At 37.2% G+C, this 25,196-nt stretch overlaps 1 protein-coding gene across 3 annotated transcripts in view; it reads left to right on the forward strand.

Moving 5' to 3' along the window:
- LOC106086025 (mucin-2) overlaps positions 1-25,196 on the forward strand; it is a 271,871-nt gene that overhangs the window by 38,235 nt on the left and 208,440 nt on the right. For all 3 annotated transcript variants that reach the window (XM_059366454.1, XM_059366457.1, XM_059366455.1), the window contains exon 2: positions 6,117-6,143. The gene's annotated coding sequence lies outside the window, so the exon portion shown is untranslated. The remainder of the gene's footprint in view (positions 1-6,116; positions 6,144-25,196) is intronic.

Below are 25,196 nucleotides of genomic sequence, written 5' to 3' on the forward strand. Positions count from 1 at the left end.
TTTATTACAAGAAACTCATCTAGAAAAAGAAAAAACAGAAAGGGCAAGGTCTTACTTCAATGGATTTCATTTGTTTTTCAAACCTGCTATACGAATACACAGATTTGGTAGAGCTATTGGAGGAAGCATACTTGGTATAAGTAAAAATCTAAAAGATTTTGGAATATCGCATGAAGTCAATGAGAATGAAGATCTCACTATTAAATTGTTCAACAAGCACAATACCATTACTATAATTCCCCAATATTTAAGACCGGTTAGCTGGGATATTGATTTTAGGCGGTTAAAACAGATATTTCAAGATGTTGAAGTACCAAATGCTGTAATAATGGGAGATCTAAATGTTAGAATTGGAGAGCTGCGGCAGGATATAGGAGAATTTTACACTGAAAACTTTTATGCCGGTTATGAAGTCAGAAAATCGAAAGATAAGATTATAAATCAAAAAGGTAAACAATTTATACAATTCTGCAACGATTACAATATATTCGTATTAAATGGTGTAACCAAAGGCGACGAGGACGGAAAATGCACATATGTTAGCACAATGGGGGAATCGGTAAACGATATATGTGCTGTATCTAAAGAAACGTTGGATATTGTTAATGAATTTGTTGTCGATGATAAGGTGTGGTCCGATCATTTTCCTATAAACCTAAAACTGAATATGCAAATGGAAAAGGCAAAAAAGATGAACTTGTTACCAAAACTAATTTGGAAAGATAGTAGAAAAATTCAATACCAAAGTTCTCTAAATGAAAATTTTGATTGTAGCTTATCCACAAACGAAGAAATAGGTCTAACCGATGTCTGTAAATTAATCCAACTATCTTCTGTGCCATCGACTGAATTATACTCATTTGAGCCGAAATGTAAGTGGTATAATAACAATTGCAACAAGGCAAGAATAAAAAGCTTTCAATTATTAAACGTGTACAGAAAAACAAAAGATTCAGAAGACCGAAAAAGATATCTGTCAGCGCAAAATCATTACAAGATAGTATGCAATAACAGTAGAGCCGATTATTATAATGAAATGGCAAGTAGAGTAAATTATGTTGCAAACTCAAAAGATTGGTGGAAAGTCGCCAGGGAAATACGTTGCCACCATAATCAAGCAGGATCTGCCCTTACATCAAATATTTTCAAACGCTATTTTGAAAATTTATTAAATTCAGTACAAAAAAATGCCGTTATATATTACGCACCAACATTTACGGAAGACTTGGATTTAGATGGACCAATAATGATGTCAGAGTTGAAAAAGATACTACAAAATGTGAAGATTAATAAGGCTCCTGGCGAAGACAGAGTGCCGTATGAATTCTTCGTTAATGGTACGGAACAGCTGCACAAACAACTGCTTAGAATATATAATAAAATATACACGGAAGGAACAGCTGATCCAACATTTACAAAAACGATCATTTATCCAATATATAAAAAAGGAGATAACAATGATCCGTCAAATTATAGAGGCATATCCTTTATGAACTGTGTAGCCAAAATATTTATGGGAGTTCTGAACGAACGCTTGTATAATTGGGTTGAAAAATATGGGATTCTGACTGAGTTTCAAGCAGGATTCCGTAAGAAATATTCAACGGTTGACAACATATATAACCTTTCAACTGTCATTAGTCTAAAGCTGGGGGAAAAAAGAAAAGTTTATGCCTTCTTCGTAGATTTTAAAGCGGCGTTTGACAATATATCCAGGCAAGCACTAATCTACAAACTCTTTCAGTTGGGTGTGTCCCACAAAATGGTATCTATGATAGAATCAATCTATAATAAAACGCAATCGGCAGCTTGGGACGGTTATGAATTATCTGAATACTTTGATACTACTAAAGGAGTGAAACAAGGATGCTTACTGTCACCATTACTATTCTCTCTTTATATCAATGACCTGTATGAATACCTTGAAGGCGGAATTTTTGTCGAAAATTTGAACCTACGGCTCCTACTATACGCTGATGACATTGTGTTGCTAGCAGACGACGTCCATGTATTACAGAATATGATACACAACCTAGAAATATACTGTAATACCTGGAACCTGGAAGTGAACCTATCAAAATCGGAAATTATGGTTTTCAGGAATGGAGGCAGACTAGCCAAACACGAAAAATGGAAATTTAATGGAAACGTAATTAAAATTACAAATGAATATAAATATTTAGGGGTAATATTCACACCAAAGATGACATTTACTAAACATATCCAAAATCGGAACAACCAAGCAAAAATTGCAATAAACGCAACATGGAAAAACTTTGTAGGCAGAACAGACATAAATATGAACGCAAAATGGAAATTGTTTTTAGCGGTTTGCAGATCCATTCAAACCTACGCTGCCCAAGTTTGGGGGTTCTGTCATTTCGAAGAAGTTGACTCCTTGCAACGTTATTTCTTAAAAAGGATTTTAAAACTACCAGTTTGTACTCCAAACTACGTACTCATGCTAGAAACGGAGGTAGAGGATACACATATATATACCCTGGGACTGCACTTAAAATATATAGGAAAAACTCTGTTTCAGCATTCGGGCGCTAGATTGCCAAACCAGCTATCCAATATTGCATTACGCAGAAATGTCTTCTGGGTAAAAGAACTGAAATCCTTAGCTGCAAGTATGGATATTCAATGGCCTGAAGCATTTCCTTCATCAAGCCTATGGTATGACTTTACCAAGAAACTTATAAACAGCTTAAAACTGAACCTCTATCAAAATAGGATTCACAGAAAAACGGAAAGCCAACAAAGAATATATAAATACCTGGACCCGAACAAAGCCTATCTCTATCTTAATGAGCGATACACATCAGAAAATATTACTTGGATATTTAAAGCTCGCAGTGGAATGATATCCCTGGGTTACAATAACTTTGAAGAGAATGAGTCGGAAAAAATGTGTAAGCTTTGCAACCTAAGAGAAACAGAAACTTTGGACCATTTCCTTGGAATTTGTCCGGTTCTAAGAGAATTTAGATTGGCCGCCTTTAGTAAAGCATCATTGAGCTTCGTAGAAGTACTCCATATACTAGACGGAATTGAAGTGGGAAATTGGGATAAGCTAACAACTTATTTACGAATGGCTTATAATTATCGGCAACTTTTATTAAATGAATATCATTAATTAAAATTTAAAGTTTATGCGACAGACGTTATACACATAGTCGCTAATAAATATTACTTCTTTCTAAGAATAAATGTACATATTTAGAAAATTAATTTTTAAGTAACATATCTGCTATGAATCAAAGATTTTATTCGAATAAAGAAGTCCTACTACTACTACTACTACTAAAACAGTGATTAGTGTTAGGTCTTCTAACATAGGACCTAAATATGGTTTAGATTGGACTATATTTAGATATAGCTGCCATATAGACCGATCTGCCGATAAAGGGTCTGAAGCCCATAAAAGCTTTATGTTTTATCCGATTTCGCTGAAATTTGAAACAGTGATTAGTGTTAGGTCTTCTAACATAGGACCTAAATATGGTTTAGATCGGACTATATTTAGATATAGCTACCATATAGACCCATCTGCCGATAAAGGGTCTGAAGCCCGTGAAAGCTTTATTTTTTATCCGATTTCGCTGAAATTTGAAACAGTGAGTAGTTTTAGGCCTCCTAACATAGGACCCAAATATGGTTTAGATTGGACTATATTTAGATATAGCTGCCATATAGTCCGATCTACCGATAAAGGGTCTGAAGCCCATAAAAGCTTTATTTTTTAACCGATTTCGTTGAAATTTAAAACAGTGATTAGTTTTAGGCCTCCTAACATAGGACCCAAATATGATTCAGATCGGACTATAGTTAAATATAGCTGCCATATAGACCGATCTGCCGATAAAGGGTCTGAAGCCCATTAAAGCATTATGTGTTATTCAATCTCACTGAAATTTGAAACAGTGATTAGTTTTAGGCCTACCAACAAATGACCTAAATATAGTTCAGATCGGACTATATTTAAATATAGCTCCCATATATACCGATCCGCCGATAATGGGTCTGAAGCCCGTGAAAGCTTAATTTTTTAACCGATTTCGCAGTGGGCAGTTTTAGGTCTACCAACATCTGACCTAAATATAGTTCAGATCGAACTATATTTCGATATAGCTGCCATATTGACCGATCTGCCGATAAAGGGTCTGAAGCCCATAAAACCTTTATTTTTTAACCGATTTCGCTGAAATTTGAAACAGAGAGTAGTTATAGACCTACCAACATCTAACCTAAATATAGTTCAGATCGGACAATATTTAGATATAGCTGCCATATAGACCGATCTGCCGATAAAGGGTCTGAAGCCCATAAAAGCTTTATTTTTTAACCGATTTCGCTGGAATTTGAAACAGAGGGTTATCTTAAGCCTCCTGATATCTGACTTAAATATGGATCAAATCGGACTATATTTTGATATAGCTGCCATATAGACCGATCTGCCGATAAAGGGTCTGAAGCCCGTGAAAGCTTAATTTTGTATCCGATTTCGCTGAAATTTGAAACAGTGAGTACGTTTAGGCCTCCTAACATAGGACCCCAAATACGGTTTAGATCGGACTATATTTAGATATAGCTGCCATATAGACCGATCTCCCGATAAAGGGTCTGAAGTCCATATAAGTTTTTTTTTTTGTATCCGATTTCGCTGAAATTTGAAACAGTGGGTTATTTTAAGCCTCCCGACATTTGACCTAAGTATGGTTCAGATCGGACTTTATTTAGATATAGCTGCCATATAGACCGATCTCCAGATAAAGGGTCTGAAGTCCATAAAAGCATAATTTTTTATCCAATTTCAATGAAATTTGAAACATTGGGTAGTTTTAGGTCTCCAGACATACGCCCCAATTATAGTAAAAATATGACTGTATTTAGATATGGCTCTCATATGGACCGATATGCCGATTAAGGGTCTGAAGCCCATAAAAACTTTATTTATCACCCGATTTTGTTGAAATTTGAAATGCAAAATTCAACAGTGACTAATATTTATAAGACCACTCAATGCCGGTGCCAAATTTGGGTGCATAAGTTATCCAATTTTCATCGCAGTGTGTGCCGAAAGGGGGTTTACACATATACCCGAGGTGGTGGGTATCCAAAGTTCGACCCGGCCGAACTGAATGCCTTTTTACTTGTTTCTCGTTAGGAATAGCAAATTCTGTCATCTGCATCACAAGTTGCAAGCCGTGGTAGTTCATCCAGTCTTTTGGTCTTACCATCACCTGCCGCAGTTTGCACTCAGCACCTTTTGTGTCTCTCGCCGGTAGCACTGCAGCGGTGTCGTCAGTATATCCTACTAAAATGATGCCGTCTGGCATCTTTGTTCGCAGTATACCATCATTACTGGTATTCCGAGATCCAGTTTGGGTTCTCTGTCAATTATTCTGCCAATTATTCTCATGAGATACACCGGTACATTACAGTCCTCTCTGAGTGCCTAGGGGACGTTCGACCATCTCAGGCTATTGAATGCGTTATTCACATCCAGTTAGGCCAAGGGGACAATCGGCCTGGAGTAGTGATTAATTTGCCTAGCTGCCTCTATCTTATTTCTCTACATCTTTGAGAGAAGGTCCTCACCATCGGAGCTGAAATTCCGAAAATTCCAATACCAATGCGGTATTGAAATTTTGGCCAATGAGCACTCAACAACGTCCCGTCCATTAGATATTCGCCCTATCTCGCAAACGTATAGGTTTCGGCCCTAGTCACGCTATCTTCAACCTTCGATGGTTGAAGGAAAAAGAGTGTTCCATGACGATCTTTCAGTCATGTACCTCAACAATCTGATTTTCTGAACATATCGTCCTGTCTAATACCTCTTCAGTAACTCAGTTAATGAACGTGTCCGTTTTTACTAGGAGCTTAGTAGTAAGCGATTTTACTAGGACCTGGCTTCGTTCATTAATGTTAGTGCTACCCTTCGCATAGAAGCTGCTCATATGTTAGCATTTCCGCCTAAGAGACTGAAAGCCTGAACCACTTGTCGGTAAGATGTGACTCACAACGTCCATTCTGCTTTATAGAGTACCCTTCAACTTTATCCAAAATATGGAAAATAATTTTTAACTCCTACATTTTTTTTCTTATAGGTGCATCGAATTTTTGAACAAATTATGGTAAGTTATTATAGCATTTGCAAATTTTTGACTAAACAATAACTCAATTTTAGTTCTCTTAAGTGTATCCAGGCAACATAAAATTTATTTACTACAATATATCATAAAATTTTATTGACATCTTTTCCCCCCATCTAACGAAAGAATATGCGTTTTAAATTATTTTATGATTTATTATAAATTTTATTGTTCAACTATTCATCTCCATTTCTGACATAGCCCATCTTAATGCTTAACATCTTTTGTCCAAAGTTCCATCCCCACTTCCACATTTTGAGGCTTGGCCTTTTACTCTACTCTACAACACATGGTAAACTTTCATTCATTCATTCATTTTGAAATGGGGTAATTTGGTTGAAGTTGTTCATTAATTCTTCTTAGTGATGATCATAAACACTGAAAGCGGATGGAACCAGTTCATGTTAGAGTTTTATGTGAATTGTTTTCTTCATTTTCAAAATTTTGTTGAAAAGTTCAAATGGATATTGCATTTGAGTTACCCCCTTTTGTTCTGTTTGGTGAGTGTGGCTCTGTGTGTGTTTTTTGGTGTCACGAAAACAAAAAAACTTTCAAAATGTGCGTCTTTTCAAGGTCTTGAGCTCTCAAGGTTTTCAAAGAAATCCCCATGTGGCGGATTTAAAAGCAGATGTGTCATTTGTAAAATACGCAAAAAAGTGGACAGCTTTAGGAAGCCCTGTTTGCTTTTATAGGCTACCGAACTTTCAATGAAAATTTATGCGTTACTACTATTGTATTATGCTATGGCAAATGAAATGTGACACAGATGTCTTTAGTCTCAGTCTTGTTCCTCATTTGTCAAACACAATAAAGACATTTTTGAAAAGATTTTTTTTTAATTTTTGTTTCATAGTAATAAAGCTGGATTTTTTGCTTAATAGGTGGCATATATTCATGCTAAAAAAAGAAAATGCGTAATATTTTAAAAATCTGAAGTCATAAAACGATTAAGGGTATTGGGGTATCTTACAACAAACAAAGGTCCTTGTGATGATGGGATCTTTGTGATGATGGGATCCTTGTGATGATGGCCCGAAACCAAAACGAGTAAAAATGTCTAAATCTTATATACCCTCCACCAAGGATAGCATCTGTGAAGTTCTTTGTACGGCTTTTTGGCTAAGGCAGAAACAAAAACTAGTAAAAGCGTCCTAAGTTCTAAGTTCGTCCTAAGTCCGGGCCGAATCTTGGGAACCCATCACCATGGATTCTGCTAAAAATGTATAAAAAAAAAAATAAGTTGAAGGGCATCATTTTATTCTACATACCAAACTTCTGTCAAACCAGCAAAATAAAAGCTCCTATGAAACGAACAAGGATGATCGAGAGATCGGTTAACATGGGAGCTATATCAGGTTATGGACCGATTTAGACCGTATTTGGCACAGTTGTTGAAGGTAGTAACAGAACACCGCATGCAAAATTTCAGCCAAATCGGACAAAAATTCCATCTTACAGGGGCTCATGAAGTCAAATCGGGAGATCGGTTTATATGGGAGATATATCAGGTTATAAACCGATTTGGATCGTACTAAGCATAGTTGTTGGAAGTCTTAGCAGAGCATTACATGCAAAATTTCAGCGATATCGGACAAAAAAAAAAATTGCGGCTTCCAGGGGCTCAAGAAGTCAATTCGGGAGATCGGTTAATATGGGAGCTATATCAGGTTATAGACAAATTTGGACCGTACTCGACACAGATGCTGAAAGTCATAACAGAACACTACATGCAAAATTTCAGTGAAATCAGACAAAAATTGCGGCTTCCAGGGGCTCAAGAAATCAAAGCTGGAGATCGGTTTATATGGGAGCTATATCAGGTTATAGACCGATTTGGACCGAACTCGACACAATTGTTGAAAATCAAAACAGATCATTTCATGCAACATTTCATACCAATCGGACATAAATTGTGGCTTCTAGGGGCTCAAGAAGTCAAATCGGGAGATCGGTTTAAATGGGAGCTATATCAGGATATAGACGGATTTGGATCGTACTTAACAGAGTTATTGAAAGTCAGAACAGAATACTACATGCAAAATTTCAGCCCAATCGAACAAAAATTGCGGCTTCCAGGGGCTCAAGAAGTCAAATCGGGAGATCGGTTAATATGGGAGCTATATCAGGATACAGACCGATTTGGACCGTACTTCACACAGATGTTGAAAGTCATAACAAAACACCACATGCAAGTTTTTAGCCAAATCGGACTAAGATTGCGGTTTCCAGGGGCTCAAGAAGTCAAATCGGGAGATCGGTTTATATGGGAGCTATATCAGGTTATAGATCGATTTGGACCGTACTCGACACAGATGTTGAAAGTCAGAACAGAACACTACATGAAAAATTTCAGCCAAATCAGACTAAAGTTGCGGCTTGTAAGGGCTCAAGAAGTCAATTCGGGAGATCGGTTAATATGGGAGCTATATCAGGTTGTTGACCGATTTGGATCGTACTAAGCACAGTTGTTGAAAGTCATAACAGAACACTGCATGCAAAATTTCAGTGAAATCGGACAAAAATTGCGGCTTCCAGGGGCTCAAGAAGTCAAAGCTGGAGATCGGTTTATATGGGAGCTATATCAGGTTATAAACCGATTTGAACCGAACTCGACACAATTGTTGAAAATTAAAACAGATCATTTCATGCAAAATTTCATACCAATCGGACATAAATTGTGGCTTCTAGGGGCTTAAGAAGTCAAATCGGGAGATCGGTTTATATGGGAGCTATATCAGGTTATAGACCGATTTGGATCGTACTTAACAGAGTTATTGAAAGTCAGAACTGAATACTACATGCAAAATTTCAGCCCAATGGAACAAAAATTGCGGCTTCCAGGGGCTCAAGAAGTCAAATCGGGAGATCGGTTAATATGGGAGCTATATCAGGTTGTTGACCTATTTGGACCGTACTCGACACAGTTGTTGGAAGTCATAATAGAACACTGCATGCAAAATTTCAGCCAAATCTGACAAATATTGCGGCTTTTAAGGGCTCAAGAAGTCAAATCAAGAGATCGATTTTTATGGGAGCTATATCAGATTATAGACCGATTTGGACCGTACTTAACAGAGTTGTTGAAAGTCATAACGGAAGACAACATGCAAAGTTTCAGCCAAATCTGACAAAAATTGCTTTTGATATTTCAAAAAAAGAAAAAAAAAAGAGTAGATGGGAACAGTAGGAATCCAGTTATCAACTTCAAATTGTAATCAACCAGCATAAAACCGTTAATTAACTCGTTGCGTCATTTTATTGGTACCATATTTGGTACTGATGTCGAAGGGTTTAATACAATTCAGTGGCTCGGTCTATTTCGGTCTATGTGGCAGCTATATATAGTGTGATAGGCACCATATTTGGCAGGGATATCGAGGGGATTAATACAACGCATTGTTCTAAATTTCATCGAAGTCGAATAATAAACGCGTCTGTTATGAGCTTAAGATCAAATATTGGTAGATCGGTTTATATTCGAATATTAAAAGCGGTTTTTATGGACTTAAAACCCTAAACACGACAGATCGGTCTATTTGGCAGCTAGATCCAAATAAAATCCGATTTGGGCCATTCTATTACTAAATCTGCGAAAAAAATATAAGGATCTGAGCCAAATTACAGCCCAATATCTTTTAATTTTTATTAAAATCTGTAGCGTTATAACAACTGGAGGACACACAGATGGACAGACACACGGATATCGTTAAGTCGCCTTAGAATTTCATTACGCACAGTGGGACATTCTCGACAAATCACACATTCGGGAGACTTAAAAGAAGTGAAAATCCGTCTTTATATATTTTGATTTTTAATCCACATAACTTTTGATTAAAGAATTGGACTTTAGCATGTATTGGGGAAGAAATATAGTAAATCTTTTCAGCTACCGAAATCCATAAAAAAAATAATAAAAATCAATAGGGAAATGTTTTCGCCAATAACAAAATAAGGAAAGAGGCCTTGCGAAAATCAAAAAAAAAATTTTAATCGAATTTTTTGCATGTGTATGCGGGATATTCTCTATTCTCGCACACACATGCATGCTTTTCTAGTGTTTTCGAGCACTCTCCAGCAAAAATAAAAAAACGGTCCATAAATGCGCTTTTGGCAGTGAGCAAAACTTTTTGGGGCCGAGGTGGCCAATTTGGATGGCTCACCAATAGACCCCATCTAGGACCCTGGAATTTTTTATATCCATATACCCACTAATTTTTATACCCTCCACCGTCATTCGTCATTCTGTTTGTAACTCCTCGAAATATTCGTGTAAGACTCCATAAAGTACAATATATATATTCTTGATCGTCATGACATTTTAAGTCGAACTGGCCATGTCCGTCCGTCCGTCTGTCTGTCGAAAGCACGCTAACTTTCGAAAGATTAAAGCTAGCCGCTTGAAATTTTGCACAAATACTTTTTATTAGTGTAGGTCGGTTGGGATTGTAAATGGCCTATATCGGTCCACGTTTTGATATAGCTGCCATTTAAACCGATCTGGGGTCTTGACTGCTTAAGCCTCTACAGGGAGCAATTCCTATCCGATGGGGCTGAAATTTTGCATGAGGTGTTTTATTATGACTTCCAACAACTGTGCTGAGTATGGTTGAAATCGGTCCATAACCTGATATAGCTGCTTTATAAACCGATCTGTGGTCTGGACTTTTTGAGCCACTAGAGGGCGCAATTATTATCCGATTCAGCTGATAGTTTGCATGAGGTGTTTTGTTATGACTTTCAACAACTGTGCTAAGAATTGTTCAAATCGGTCCATAACCTGATATAGCTGCCATATAAACCGATCTGGGGTCTGGACTTTTTGAGCCACTAGAGGGCGCAATTATTATCCAATTCAGCTGATAGTTTGCATGAGGTGTTTTGTTATGACTTTCAACAACTGTGCTAAGAATAGTTCAAATCGGTCCATAACCTGATATAGCTTCCATATAAACCGATCTGGGGTCTTGACTTCTTGAGCCTCTAGAGGGCGCAATTATAATCCGATATAGCTGAAAATTTCTACCAGGCCTTCTCTTATGACCTTTAACATTCGTGTCGAAAATGGCATGAATCGGCTTATAGCCTAATGCAGCTCCCCTATAAACCGATCTCCCTTTTTTTACTTCTTCAGCCCATAAAGTGCGCAATTCTTGCTAGATTTGACTGAAATTTCACACAATGATGTGGTCTCCAATATTCAGTTCAATTATGGTCCGAAATGAACCATAACTTGATATTGTTCCAATAACATGGCAATTCTTTTCTTTTATCCTTTGTTTGCCTAAAATGAGATACCGTGGCTAGGGCTCGACAAATGCGATCCATGGTGGAGGGTGTATAAGATTCGGCCCGGCCGAGCTTAGCACGCTTTTACTTGTTTTTTCTCATCCCACTGTGCAACGATCAGGAGTATACATATATGCATATATATTTTTTTTTTTTGGGTCGGAAATGGATGGAATGGAACTAAAGGAATATACCACCTATACAATGGTGATGGTGGCGGTGGTGGTGGGTATTATTAGGTTATGTGACATGGTCGCAAAGACACTGATGATGCCAAATGCTTTTGACCTTTAGATTCCGTTGAAACGTTGAGGTGCTCTATCTTCTTCCCCCTTTTTTTTAAAGGTGAGTCGAAAGGCATGTTTTTCTTTCAATAAAGATAAACATATAATCCTCTTTGACTTCTAGAATTTTTGTATGTGTTGGAAATGAATAGTAGATGGGAACAGTAGTAATCTAGAAATCATGTTGAGAAACTAATTTCAAATTTATCCATACAACTAATCGTCTTTTATTTTGTCTTTTGAATATTTTAATCAAATACCATGGAGAATCTGTCTGCTTCCGAGGAACTATTTAATCTTAAATAGCTCTTGATTTGCTATCGCTTTAAAATTTGATGACTAATTTTGGGGACTTGAACTTTTCAACTGAAATGTTAAGGCGTTTTAGCACCCCTGGCTCAAGAATCTGCCATCAGAATTCTTCTTTTGGTTTATTTTCAGATTTTCTGCATAAAAGGTGGATTCCAATTTTTTTTTTGTTTTAACCCTCAAAAGACTCCTGATGTTGCTTTACTTTGTGGACTTTTATTTTTCAACTGAAATGTTGAGATGTTTTTCCTAAAATTTTTTTCGGATTTTCTGCATATTAGGTGGACTACAATTTTTTTTTCTTTTCCATCCTCAAAATACTCCTGATATATTTCTTCTCAACTGAGAAGTTTCTACACCAACCTTTTCTGATTCATATACGTTTTGTATACCTAATTCCCCTCCACCTGTGCCAGATTTCTGCAAAATTAATTCACAAGTTCATGTAAACCCATTACCATCTACCTCATCTCTGGGTCAAATAACCCATCAATTTAATTATTTCCCTCTCAAAACGTAATGTATTAATTAGGCAGAACAAAAGGTAGATAATTATTTTAAGTACATCTCTCATATTCATACAATCACACGCTATTCTCTGGAAAAATTGTTACCAAGACAGCCATGCAAGCTCTTTGCATATTTTGCTTAATTGACTTGGCATTCTAAGACAAAGTGCAACTTAACTGCAAAGCTTAGCTCAGCTCAACGCCTTTCTATTGTTTGTAATGATGTTTCTTCAGATGATGTTATGGAACATCATATAATTAGCATGGTTAGCTATGTTGCCATAACATTCGAAACGATCTTTGTTGCATTTCCTGCACAGTGCAGCAATTAAAGATTATACTAGCCGATGTCAGTAGATGATGATAATGAGGATGAGATTGTAGAAAATTGCTGAGATGACATGCATTTTTAGTTCTGGTTCATTAAGATGTGTTGTTGTTTTGTGAAAAAATTTTTTATTTATTTCAATAGTAGATGGGGACAGTAGGAATCCAGAGAAGATGTTTGAATACAAAATGCAATAAACTGCATGTTCTGATGTTTGTGTGTGTTTTCATTTATCCCTTGAAGTTTTGGTTGTGATGTATAGCTTTTTGTAAATAAATCAAGTGTTTGAAAAGGATAGATGGGGACAGTAGGTAGCCAGCGAAGAAGTTTGAGTTCGAAATGCAACCAATTACATGTTTTTTCGCACTGGCAATCAGAAGGAGTTCCATTTTAGGTTCTCATTTCATAGAAAACTTGTATGGATGTGAAAATTCGCAAGTTATTGAGCCTTGTTAAAGCGATGTGGATGGTTCAACGGTAGCAACTTGAAGGCTTTTTCCTTCTGCTGTTTCTGTGGTATCAAAAAACACAAAAATGTCCCAGTGAGTCAGATGGCAAACTGCCACTAAAATCTAACCTAATCCACCCAAGTATACTACTGTTCTTCCATTGAATTGTATTCACTTAAATTTGCTAATGTTTAGCTTAATTTTCTTTGATAGCCAAAACAATAAATTATTTTCAGTAGATGGGGACAGTAGGAATCAAGAGAACAAGTTTGCATACAAAACGCCACCAGCTGCCTCACAGGTTTCCTCATTTGCATCTATGTGAGCTTTACTAACTTTGTTACCATGGCGGGAAACTGTCCTCCCATTGAATGGTATTTAATCATATTTACTAATGTTTAGTTAAATTTTCTTAGAAAGCAGAACATTTATTGTTTTCCTAATTATTTATTTATCAAAGAGTTTGCAAAAATAGTAGATGGGTGCAATATGACAAAACAAGTTCGAATTTAAATTGCAATCATTTCAGGATATATGCGGACAGTATGGCGGCCCTCAAGGTTTTCAATTCAAGCACGATGCGGTCGAAATGAGTGATATGGAACGAACTCCTGGCTCATGACGTTGTGTTGGCATGGGTTCTCGGACACAACGCTGTTCTGGGGAATGAGAAGGCATACGAGTATGCTAGGAGGGGATTCTCCACGACAGGCAGACCTGCGGCTGGTCTAGACTGATATCACGTGCTTTTTGTTGAACTACTGAACATAGTAGAGTAGATGACCAGTGCGGAGGTGACGGCGAGCTGGGAGTCTGTGGAGGGATTTCGGATTGTCAGAACACTATGGCCAGCTGATGACCAGAAGAGGACGTGAGATTTAATGGCCCTTGATAAGGGGTGACAGAGTACAAGTACTGGAGTCTAACCGGATAATGTGCGGTAGCCCATATGGCCGCGCTCATGGGAGTCTTGCACAAAGGCTATTGTGGACGTTATCTTGAGGGGGATGTAGAGGAGATGATCGAGTACCTGCACAGCTCATGCTCTAACCGTATAATGTGCGATAGGCCATATGTCAGCGCGCCTGGGAGTCCTGCACAAAGGCTATTATGGACGTTATCTTGAGGGGGATGTAGAGGAGACGATCGAGTACCTGCACAGCTCATGCCTGGGTCTACAGGGGCATTGGCTTTTTATTCTGGGGAGGGGTTTCTTCTCCGATATCGGCAAACTTGCAGATGTGTCTCTGGGAAGTCTCCGCAGATTAGTGGATAAGACGGGTTTAATTAGACGAGAAGCACCATGCATGCGCAGACGAAGAGCACCGATTCTTAGCACTTAGTGAGTGATTACTTGAGTGAGTGTGGGTTTATGCTCTGGGAAAGCACTAGCTGCAGATATTTTCAATCTTCTAGAGCTTAATATTTGCTGTTGAATTCTCCCAGAAATTGATATTTACTCATTTTTGCTAGCGTTTAAATCAATTTCGTCCAAAACCAGGAAAATTTTTATTTCTATGTATTGTGTTGCCCAAAAAGTAATTGCGGATTTTTCATATAGTCGGCGTTGACAAATTTTTTCACAGCTTGTGACTCTGTAATTGCATTATTTCTTCTGTCAGTTATCAGCTGTTACTTTTAGCTTGCTTTAGAAAAAAGTGTAAAAAAAGTATATTTGATTAAAGTTCATTCTAAGTATTATTAAAAATGCATTTACTTTCTTTTAAAAAATCCGCAATTACTTTTTGGGCAACTCAATAATTTTTTTTTGTATATTCATAATAGTAGGACGGTAGGAACGTAGACATCAAAGTTTGAATTTTAATTAATAATTTTAACTTTCTTTTAGTCATTTGTTCATAAACAAAGTTAAAATCTTGTTTTAACCAAAATTTTAACCCCATGACTCAATGGGAAAAACATAAATTTGCAAAAAAGACCCAAAAAACCACCATATAAGCTTCAAGTTGCAAACAAAACCCTATATTAGCATACAACATATCTCTAAACAAGAATGTTAATTGCAACTTACCACAAACTGCAGAGTTCTTTGAGATCCAGAATATCGAGAAAACCAGATCACCACAACACCTTACACCCAGTCTCATAACAAAACCGGATAAGCTATGAAGTTTCTAATAAAACTCCATAATTGATTGGCCATTCTCAAATCAAAGATCACTATGAAATTCATTAAGATGCTGAGCGACAACAAAAGTTAACGGCAGTTAAGGTGAGCGGCATACAACCGGCATTTACGTTGCTTCCTCTACCTGAGCCGCAAATTTCCCAATCTTTACATGTGGTGGCTGTGATGGAAAAACATAAATTAACGCCGGAAACTTTTCGTAATCTTGGTAGCTTAGCTTGAATGTTTTTGGTGAGCATTAGAGTTAGGAAAAATCCACAAACAAACTTCCACAAGCATTTGAAAACAAAAGACTTGCAAAGTGTTAATTGGAGGTTTTTGTTTTTCTTCAACTACTGCGTGGTGTATGGCATGGCCATTTGCTGAAGCCCAGTGTTTTGTTTTATGGTGTTCATATGGAGCTAGCTAAGCCATCCAAGTGCACCTGCAAAAAAAACAACAACATTAAAATGTCTTTAGTAAAAAATTTTTTGAAAAAAAAACAACAACAATAGCAACAAAAAACAAATTCGTTTATTCTCTGCAAAACCATAAAAGATCTCTAACAAAAAAATTATTCTCTTGGTATGTGCGCATGCGCATGCTTTTGAATTTTCTGATAATGTATGGTATGTATATATTATTAGAGATTGTAATGTAATTAAATCCAAAAAAGTCATTAAACTATAGCAACAGCAAGAACTAGAAATGACGAGTATGTTTGGTAGAGCACCTTAACCACAACATAGATCTAATGTGTAATTAGAATGATAATAGCATGAAGAACGAAATAGGTAAACCTAGAACGACATGATGAATTGAATAGTTTACTGTTTTTTCAAGAAGAGTAGATGAGGACAGTAGGAATCTAGACAATAAAATTGAGTACCAAATTTATTTTAAAAAAGTTATTCAAAAAGTTGTTAAAAACTTTAAATTTTTTTCAAAATCTAAAATTTTTTTCAAAATTTTTTTTGTAGAAAATGGCAATTTTTTTTATGAAAATTATTATTGGAAAAATTTTTGAGGACAATTTTTTTTGTTAGCTACTGATTTTATATTTTTCTCTGAGTATAGTTTAATTTATTTTTATTTTTCGAAAATTTAAAAATTAAAAAAAAAACAAGTAAAAGCGTGCTAAGTTCGGCCGGGCCGAATCTTATATACCCTCCACCATGGATCGCATTTGTCGAGTTCTTTTCCCGGCATCTCTTCTTAGGCAAAAAAGGATATAAGAAAAGAGTTGCTCTGCTATTAAAACGATATCAAGATATGGTCCGGTTCGAACCACAATTAAATTATATGTTGGAGACCTGTGTAAAATTTCAGCCAATTCGTATAAGAATTGCGCCCATTGGGGCTCACGAAGTAAAATAGAGAGAACGATTTATATGGGATCTGTATCGGGCTATAGACCAATTCAGATCATAATGAACACGTTTGTTGATGGTCATGAGAGGATCCGTCGTACAAAATTTCAGGCATATCGGATAGGAATTGCGCCCTCTAGAGGCTCAAGAAGTCAAGACCCAAGATCGGTTTATATGGCAGCTATATCAGGTTATAGACCGATTTGAACCATATTTGGCACAGTTGTTGAATATAATAACAAAACACGTCGTGCAAAATTTCATTTCAATCGGATAAGAATTGCGCACTCTAGAGGCTCAAGAAGTCAAGACCCAAGATCGGTTTATATGGCAGCTATATCAGGTTATGAACCGAATTGAACCATACTTGGCACAGTAGTTGGATATAATAACAAAACACGTCGTGCAAAATTTCATTCTAATCGGATAAGAATTGCGCACGCTAGAGGCTCAAGAAGTCAAGACCCAAGATCGGTTTATATGGCAGCTATATCAAAACATGGACCGATATGGCCCATTTACAATACCAACCGACCTACACTAATAAGAAGTATTTGTGCAAAATTTCAAGCGGCTAGCTTTACTCCTTCGGAAGTTAGCGTGCTTTCGACAGACAGACGGACGGACGGACAGACGGACGGACATGGCTAGATCGACATAAAATGTCACGACGATCAAGAATATATATACTTTATGGGGTCTCAGACGAATATTTCGAGTAGTTACAAACAGAATGACGAAATTAGTATACCCCCATCTTATGGTGGAGGGTATAAAAATAAAATTTTGTAAAGCAAAATTTTATAAATTTTTTAATGAACAGTCTATTAAAATTTTTTCTTGAATATTAAGTCAAAAGAAAATTTTAAAAGAAAAATATTTCCTGCAATTTTTTTTTTTTTTTTTTTTTGAAAATTTTCATAAAGTGGAGCAGGTGTGTCTTATAATACAAAATTCTTTGACTGGTTGGTGGATCATGATTTCTGATACGCCATGTATATTCATCAGCACCTTTGTTAAATTGATTAAGCGTGCTCTACACCGTACTCAATAGTATTTATGTATGTATCTTAATCAATTTGACAAAGTTGCTGATGGAGTATCAGAAATCATGATCCACTAGCCAGTCAAAGTGTTTTGAATATATAAGTTCTTTGCCATGCTATTCTTTAAATAGAAAGCATTGAATATGATCTCGAGCTGGAAGATATTCGAAAAATCACGAAAAGATTTCAAATATATATATATATATATATATATATATATATATATATATATATATATATAAATATATATATATATGGTTGGTGGATCATGATTTCTGATACGCCATGTATCTTCATCAGCACCTTTGTTAAATTTGATTAAGCGTGCTCCACACCGTACTCAATAGTCTTTGGGTGTGCATAACATCTTAATCAATTTGACAAAATTGCTGATGAAGATACATGGCATATCAGAAATCATGATCCACTAACCAGTCAAAGTGTTTTGAATAATAACACACTCTTGCTCAACTTTTATAAGTTCTTTGCCATGCTATTCTTTAAATAGATAGCATTGAATATGATCTTGAGTTGGAAGAGGTTCGAAAAATCACAAAAAGATTTTAAACATGTATATGGTTGGTGGATCATGATTTCTGATACGCCATGTATCTTCATCAGCACCTTTGTTAAATTGATTAAGCGTTCTCTACACCGTACTCAATGGTCTTTGGGTGTGCATAACATCTTAATCAATTTGACAAAATTGCTGATGAAGATACATGGCGTATCAGAAATCATGATCCACCAACCAGTCAAAGTGTTTTGAATAATAACACACTCTTGCTCAACTTTTATAAGTTCTTTGCCATGGTATTCTTTGAATAGATAGCATTGAATATGATCTCGAGCTGAAAGATGTTCGAAAAATCACGAAAAGTTTATAAATATCAAACTAAAAGAGCGCAAACAGACAATTTTCATAAACATTAATTTTTGGATTTAAAAAAAAAATATTTTTGTAAATTTTTTAAAAGATCTTTAAAGACTCTGTTGGATGAGTGCACCATCTTTCAGAGGTCTGTGGCATTATATTGCACGCAAAGAAAAGCCGGAGGATGGACCTGGTCGTAAAGCAAATCTGGAGGATCGAAACTTAGAACATATGTGGACAATATGGCGGCCCTCAAGGCTTTGAATTCAAGGACGATGGGGTCGAAGTGCGTGACGTGGAATGAACTCCTGGCTTATGACGTTGCGTAGGCCTGCGTTCCCAGACATATCTCTGTTCCGGGGAATAAGAAGGCCAACGAGTATAACAGAAAGAGATCCTCCACGGCATGCGGACTTGTGATTGGTCTTGACCTGTGTCACGTGCATTTTATCGAACTATTGAACACAGTAGAGTAGAAGGCTAGTGCGGTGGCGGTGGCAAGGGGGAGTCTGTGGATGGTTGTCGGATTGCCATAACACTCTGGCCGGATGTTGACCAAAAGAGGACGAGAGATTTACTGGCCTTTAATAAGGGGTCACTGGGTACGACACTCTGGCCAGCTGATGACCAAAAGAGGACGAGCGATTTACTGGCCTTTGATAAGGGGTCACTGGGTACGATTTCAAGAGTTATAATCGCACACTGTGTAATAGGTCATACTTCCGCGCTCATGGGAAGCAGTCTCGCAAAACGACTAGGAAGTCTTGATAAGGATTGAGATCAGGAATTGGCGATCAAGCACCTGCTCTGCTCATGGCAGCATCATCTACAAGAGCATTTGCTGTCCATCTTGGCGAAATGGTTCTTCTCCGATCTCGGTGAACTTGCAGATGTGGGTCTGGGGAACCCCCTCAGATATGTGGATAAGACAAGTTTGATTCGACAAGGGATGCAATGAAATCTACAACACGTGGTCATGCATGCTCAGACGCGGAACATCAATGCTTGGCACTTGGCAAGTGAATACTTGAGTAAGCATGGGCTTGCGCTCCGGGGGAGGACTCGCATGGTAACTAGAAGGATAGACGCTTGCTCTATATTCTTCTTCTTTATTTCTTGCTTTTTTTCTTATCTCGTCGTCTTCCGTGACCCTTTGGTGTTGTTGTAACGCCGTTCCCGATCCATCGATATTTTTGTATACATCCGCCATTGTGTATACTGCACCTTCTCTAAAAAAGGTTCGAACATTCCAGGTGCAGATCTGCAGATCCCCTGCTCATAGTCCTATTTTCGTTTGTGTGGGTCGTCACCGTTAGGGGATTTCGTTTTTACTATTCTTTTGTTTGTCAGAGTAATGCTTATAGTATTCCGGGTGCGGGTTACTGGCGCAACCGTATGGATTATATGGAATCGTGCCTGGAGGCGAGCGTTGAATCTTGAAGTAAGCGGATCCATGGATCCAAGATCCAAGGCTCGCCTCCAGGCACCCCTAACTTGGGAAAATGTTGTCAAAGTTTTAGTTGAATAGAAGATTTTTATACCCACCACCATAGGATGTGGGTATACTAATCTAGTCATTCCGTTTGTAACACCTCGAAATATTCGCCTAAGACCCCATAAACTGTATATATTCTTGATCGCTAACTTCCGAATGAGTTAGTTTGCACAAATACTTCTTATCGGCGTAGGTCAGTTGGGATTGTAAATGGGCCATATCGGTCCATGTTTTGATATAGCTGCCATATAAACAGATCTTGGATCTTGAATACTTCCTAGTGGCTGAAGTATTCAAGAGCGCAATTCTCATCCGATTTGGCTGAAATTTTACATGAAGTGTTTTGTTATGACTTCTAAAAACTGTGCTAAGTATGGTTCAAATCGGTACATAACCTGATATAGCTACCATATAAACCGCAATGCTCACCCGATTTGTCTGAAATTTAGCATGAGATGTTTTCTTATGACTTCCATTAACTGTGCTAAGTTTGGTTCAAATCGGTACATAACCTAATATAGCTGCCATATAAACCTATCTGAGATCTTGGTTTCTTTGGCCACTAGAGGGCGCAATTCTTATCCTATTTGATTGAAATTTTGCATGAAGTGGTTTGTTACGACTTCCATCAAGTGTGCATAGTATGGTTCAAATCGGCACATAACCTGATATAGCTGCCATATAAACCGATCTGGGATCTTGGCTTCTTAGGCCTCTAGAGGGCGCAATTCTCATCCGATTTGGCTGAAATTTTGCATGAGATGTTTTGTTATAACTTCCAACATCTGTGCTAAGTACGATTCAAATCGGTACATAACCTGATATAGCTGCCACATAAACCTCTCTGGGATCTTGGCTTCTTTAGCCTCTAGAGGGCGCAATTCTCATTCGATTTGGCTGACATTTTTTACAACGGCTTCTCTCATGACCTTCACACTACGTGTCCAATATGTTCTGAATTGATCTATAGCCTGATACAGTTCCCATATAAACGATCTCCCAGTTTTTATGGCGTAATTCTTATCCGAATGGACTGAAATATTACTCAATGACTTCTAATATGGTTTTCACCATTCAATTCATTGTCCGAATCGGACTATAAGGAGGTTAGCATGTCCGCCCATGACGCTGAACGGTTGGGTTCGAAATCCTGGCTAAACCATAAAAAAAAAATTTTCAGCAGTTGTTTTCCTCTCCTAATGCTGGCAACATTTGTGAGGTACTATGTCATGTAAAACTTCTCTCCAAAGAGGTGTCGCACTGCGGCACGCCTTTCGGACTCGGCTGTAATAAGTAGGCCCCTATCATTGAGCTTATAACTTGAATCGGACTGCACTCATTGATATGAGAGAAGTTTGTCCCTGTTCCTTAGTGGAATGTCCATGGGCAATATTTGCAATTTGCAGCATAACAATTCTTATCCATTATTCTTTGATTGCCCAAAAAGAGATACCGCGCAAAGAACTCTACAAATGCGATCCATGGTGGAGGGTATATAGGATTCAGCACGGCGAAATTAGCACGCTCTTACTTGTTTTAATTTGATTGCTTTTATTTTTGTAGAAAATTTCATTAAAATTTTACTTCCACAGATAATTTTGCTAAATTTTTTTTATCGAAAAATGGTATTTCTATGGAAAATTTTGTTTCCAGGGAATAGTTTACCAACTTTTTTTAAAACGAATTTTATCTAATTTTGTACACAGAAAATGTTTTGAAAATTTTTATTCTAAACAATTTTCATTCTATTATTCTAGGTTCGTCCCCTATTTTGAGGTACGAAAAAAACTTCCTATAATCCACACATCCCCCATATTAAGTCGTTTTAATCCACATTTTCCCAGACCTACCCATGTTTGTAATGAAAAACAGCAACAACAACAACTATCTTTTCATGTTTAAAGTTTCTAATTGTTTATCTAAACACCACAAAAACAAAGCGGATGAGGCGACCTACATGAAGTAGAAGGCGGATGAGGAGGAACATTTGTGGTTGTTCACTTTAAGTACTACACCAATGATAATGATGATGATGATGATGATAATCTTCAATTTCATTTCAAACACCAGCACTACAATTATCATTCTAACGATCTCTATCAGCTCTCAAACCTATTTTTTGTTTGTATTCTATGTTGTGTGTGAAGAGACCAACAACAACGTCGGTTGGTTGGCGTGTGTTGCTATCCATCGATCAAGAGCAACTTAGGACTTCAGTCTGCAACTTACTGAAGAAGTGTGCGATTTGTTGGATGATAGACGCGTTCACTGGGATGAATAGACAGACACAAGGCGGTTGATGAACGAACCTAAAAGCTGTTTGCAACAATCTCAAATGTGTGCTGGTTAACTGAGAGGGGGAGGTAGGGTGTGTATGGTGCTGAGGTTTTATGTAAAATAACATCTCTATTCTTTTGTGTTTGTTTTTGTTTTTGTATGTACCGGTTGACTTACTTCTCAGCTGTTAAAGATGTTCAACGTACGAAAGACGGACGTAGGTTTAAAGTTTTCTGTAATGTTTGTTGCTTGCTCTTGACGTCGGTGGTGTGCCTTTGTTATTGTTGTTTGCTACTTCTACTGTTTCACTACTTGGCGTACTACTGTTGAAAAGAGACCGAGTGCAGCGACCCTTGTATGGTAGATGTAAGATGACGATGATGATGATGATGATGATGATGATGGCGATCATCATTATCTTCTTTGTTTATTGGTGTTTATTGTACTCCATGGTTTTCTTGCCTTTGGGTTTCTTTATAGCTTTTGTTTGCTTCTTTAGCTTCTTGTTACTTTTTTTTTGGCGCTTCTTTGTTGCTTTTGCTTATCTTTGTTCTTTTCCCATGCAAAGATCATCTGAAGTTCGTTTTATAGCCGCCGGCTTTAATGTTTCTTTTCTTATACCCATTCCAAAGACCTTGTCTCATGTCTATTTAACCACTTTTTCCGACCTTTCTAATAATCATTAGACTGAAAGCCCCCAGAGAGCAAGAGATAACATATGTATGGTACACTAGCGAGGCATGTTGATTTCTTTTTCGTCTTCTTCTTAATTCATAGGTCTTTGAGCAACGGTTTGGGAAAAGTAACAGTAAATATGTACTACATGGGAAATGCAAACATGATGTATAAGGTTTCCTTAATCTGAACATAGATATGTGTAGTTTACCTACATGTCAGCAGAGTAATGTTCAGTTAACATCTGGACTTGTGCTGCAACAACAACAACAAGTGTTGCGCAGTTGTAGCTGTTTAAGTTACAGCTGTTTTTTAGAGAGTGATTTGCGCACAATGATCTGACTTAAGCGATTTGAAATGAGGTGCAAAGGGATTATGTAAAATGAGAGGGGTTTAAGAGAAGGTTTGCGAAGGTTTAGATAAGAAAAAGCCGAAAATATGGTTGCCCAAAAAGTTATTGCGGATTTTTCATATAGTCGGCGTTGACAAATTTTTTCACAGCTTGTGACTCTGTAATGCCATTCTTTCTTCTGTCAGTTATCAGCTGTGACTTTTAGCTTGCTTTAGAAAAAAAGTGTAAAAAAAGTATATTTGATTAAAGTTCATTCTAAGATTTATTAAAAATGCATTTACTTTTTTTTAAAAAATCCGCAATTATTTTTGGGCAACCCAATACAAAACCTGAAAGCTAAAAAATAAATAAAAATTTCCGACAGAAATAAAATGTTGACAAAAAATTCTATAGATATAAAATTTTGAAAAAGGTTTTCATAGAAATAAAATTTTGAGAAAATTTTGTTTAGAAATAAAATTCTGAAAAAGGTTTTTGACAAAATTTATGGACCGATTTGAACCATACTTAGCACATTTGTTGAAAATCAGAATAAAAGACGTCGTGCAAAATTTCAGCCAAATCGGATAGGAATTGCGACATCTAGAGGCTCAAGAAGTCAAGACCCCAGATCGGTTTATATGGAAGCTATATCAGGTTATATACCGTATCTGACCCTACTTGGCACAGTTGTTAGGAGTCATAACGGAACACTACATGCAAAACTTCAGCCAAATCGGACAAAAATTACGGCTTGTAAGGACTCAAGAAGTCAAACCGGGAGATCGGTTTATATGGGAGCTATATCAGGTTATAGACTGATTCGAACCATACTTGACACAGCTATTGAAACTTATAACAGAACCCTACATGCAAAATTTCAGCCAAATCGGACAAAAATTGCGACTTGTAAGGACTCAAGAAGTCAAATCGGGAGATCGGTTTATATGGCAGCTATATCAGGTTATGGACCGATTTGAACCATACTTAGCACATTTGTTGGAAGTCATAACAAAATACTGCATGCTCATTTTCAGTCAAATCGAACAAAAATTGCGGCTTTCAGGGGCTCAAGAAGTCAAATCGGGAGATCGGTTTATATGGGAGCTAAATCAGGTTATAGACTGATTCGGACCATACTTGACACAGCTATTGAAACTTATAACAGAACCCTTCATGCAAAATTTCAGCCAAATCGGACAAAAATTGCGGCTTGTAAGGACTCAAGAAGTCAAATCGGGAGATCGGTTTATATGGGAGCTATATCAGGTTATAGACCGATTCGGACCGCACTTTGCATAGCTGTTGGAAGTCATAACAAAACACTACATGCAAAATTTCTGCCAAATAGGAAAAAATTGCTACTTGTAAGGGCTTAAGAATCAAATCGGGAGATCGGTTTATATGGGAGCTATATCTAAATCTGAACCGATATGGCCCATTTGCAATCCCCGACGACCTACATCAATATTAAGTATATGTATAAAATTTCAAGCGGCTAGTTTTACGCATTCGACCACTATCGTGATTCGGACATACAGACGGACGTGCGGACGGACTGACATGGCTAGAGAGACTCAGAACATCGAAACGATCAAAACTTCATGTACTCTATGGGGTCTTTGACGAATATTTCGAGGTGTTACAAATGGAGTGACTAGATTAGTATACCCC

This window comes from Stomoxys calcitrans, chromosome 4, assembly GCF_963082655.1.
Source record: "Stomoxys calcitrans chromosome 4, idStoCalc2.1, whole genome shotgun sequence".
In the NCBI taxonomy this organism is placed as follows: Eukaryota; Metazoa; Arthropoda; class Insecta; order Diptera; family Muscidae; genus Stomoxys; species Stomoxys calcitrans.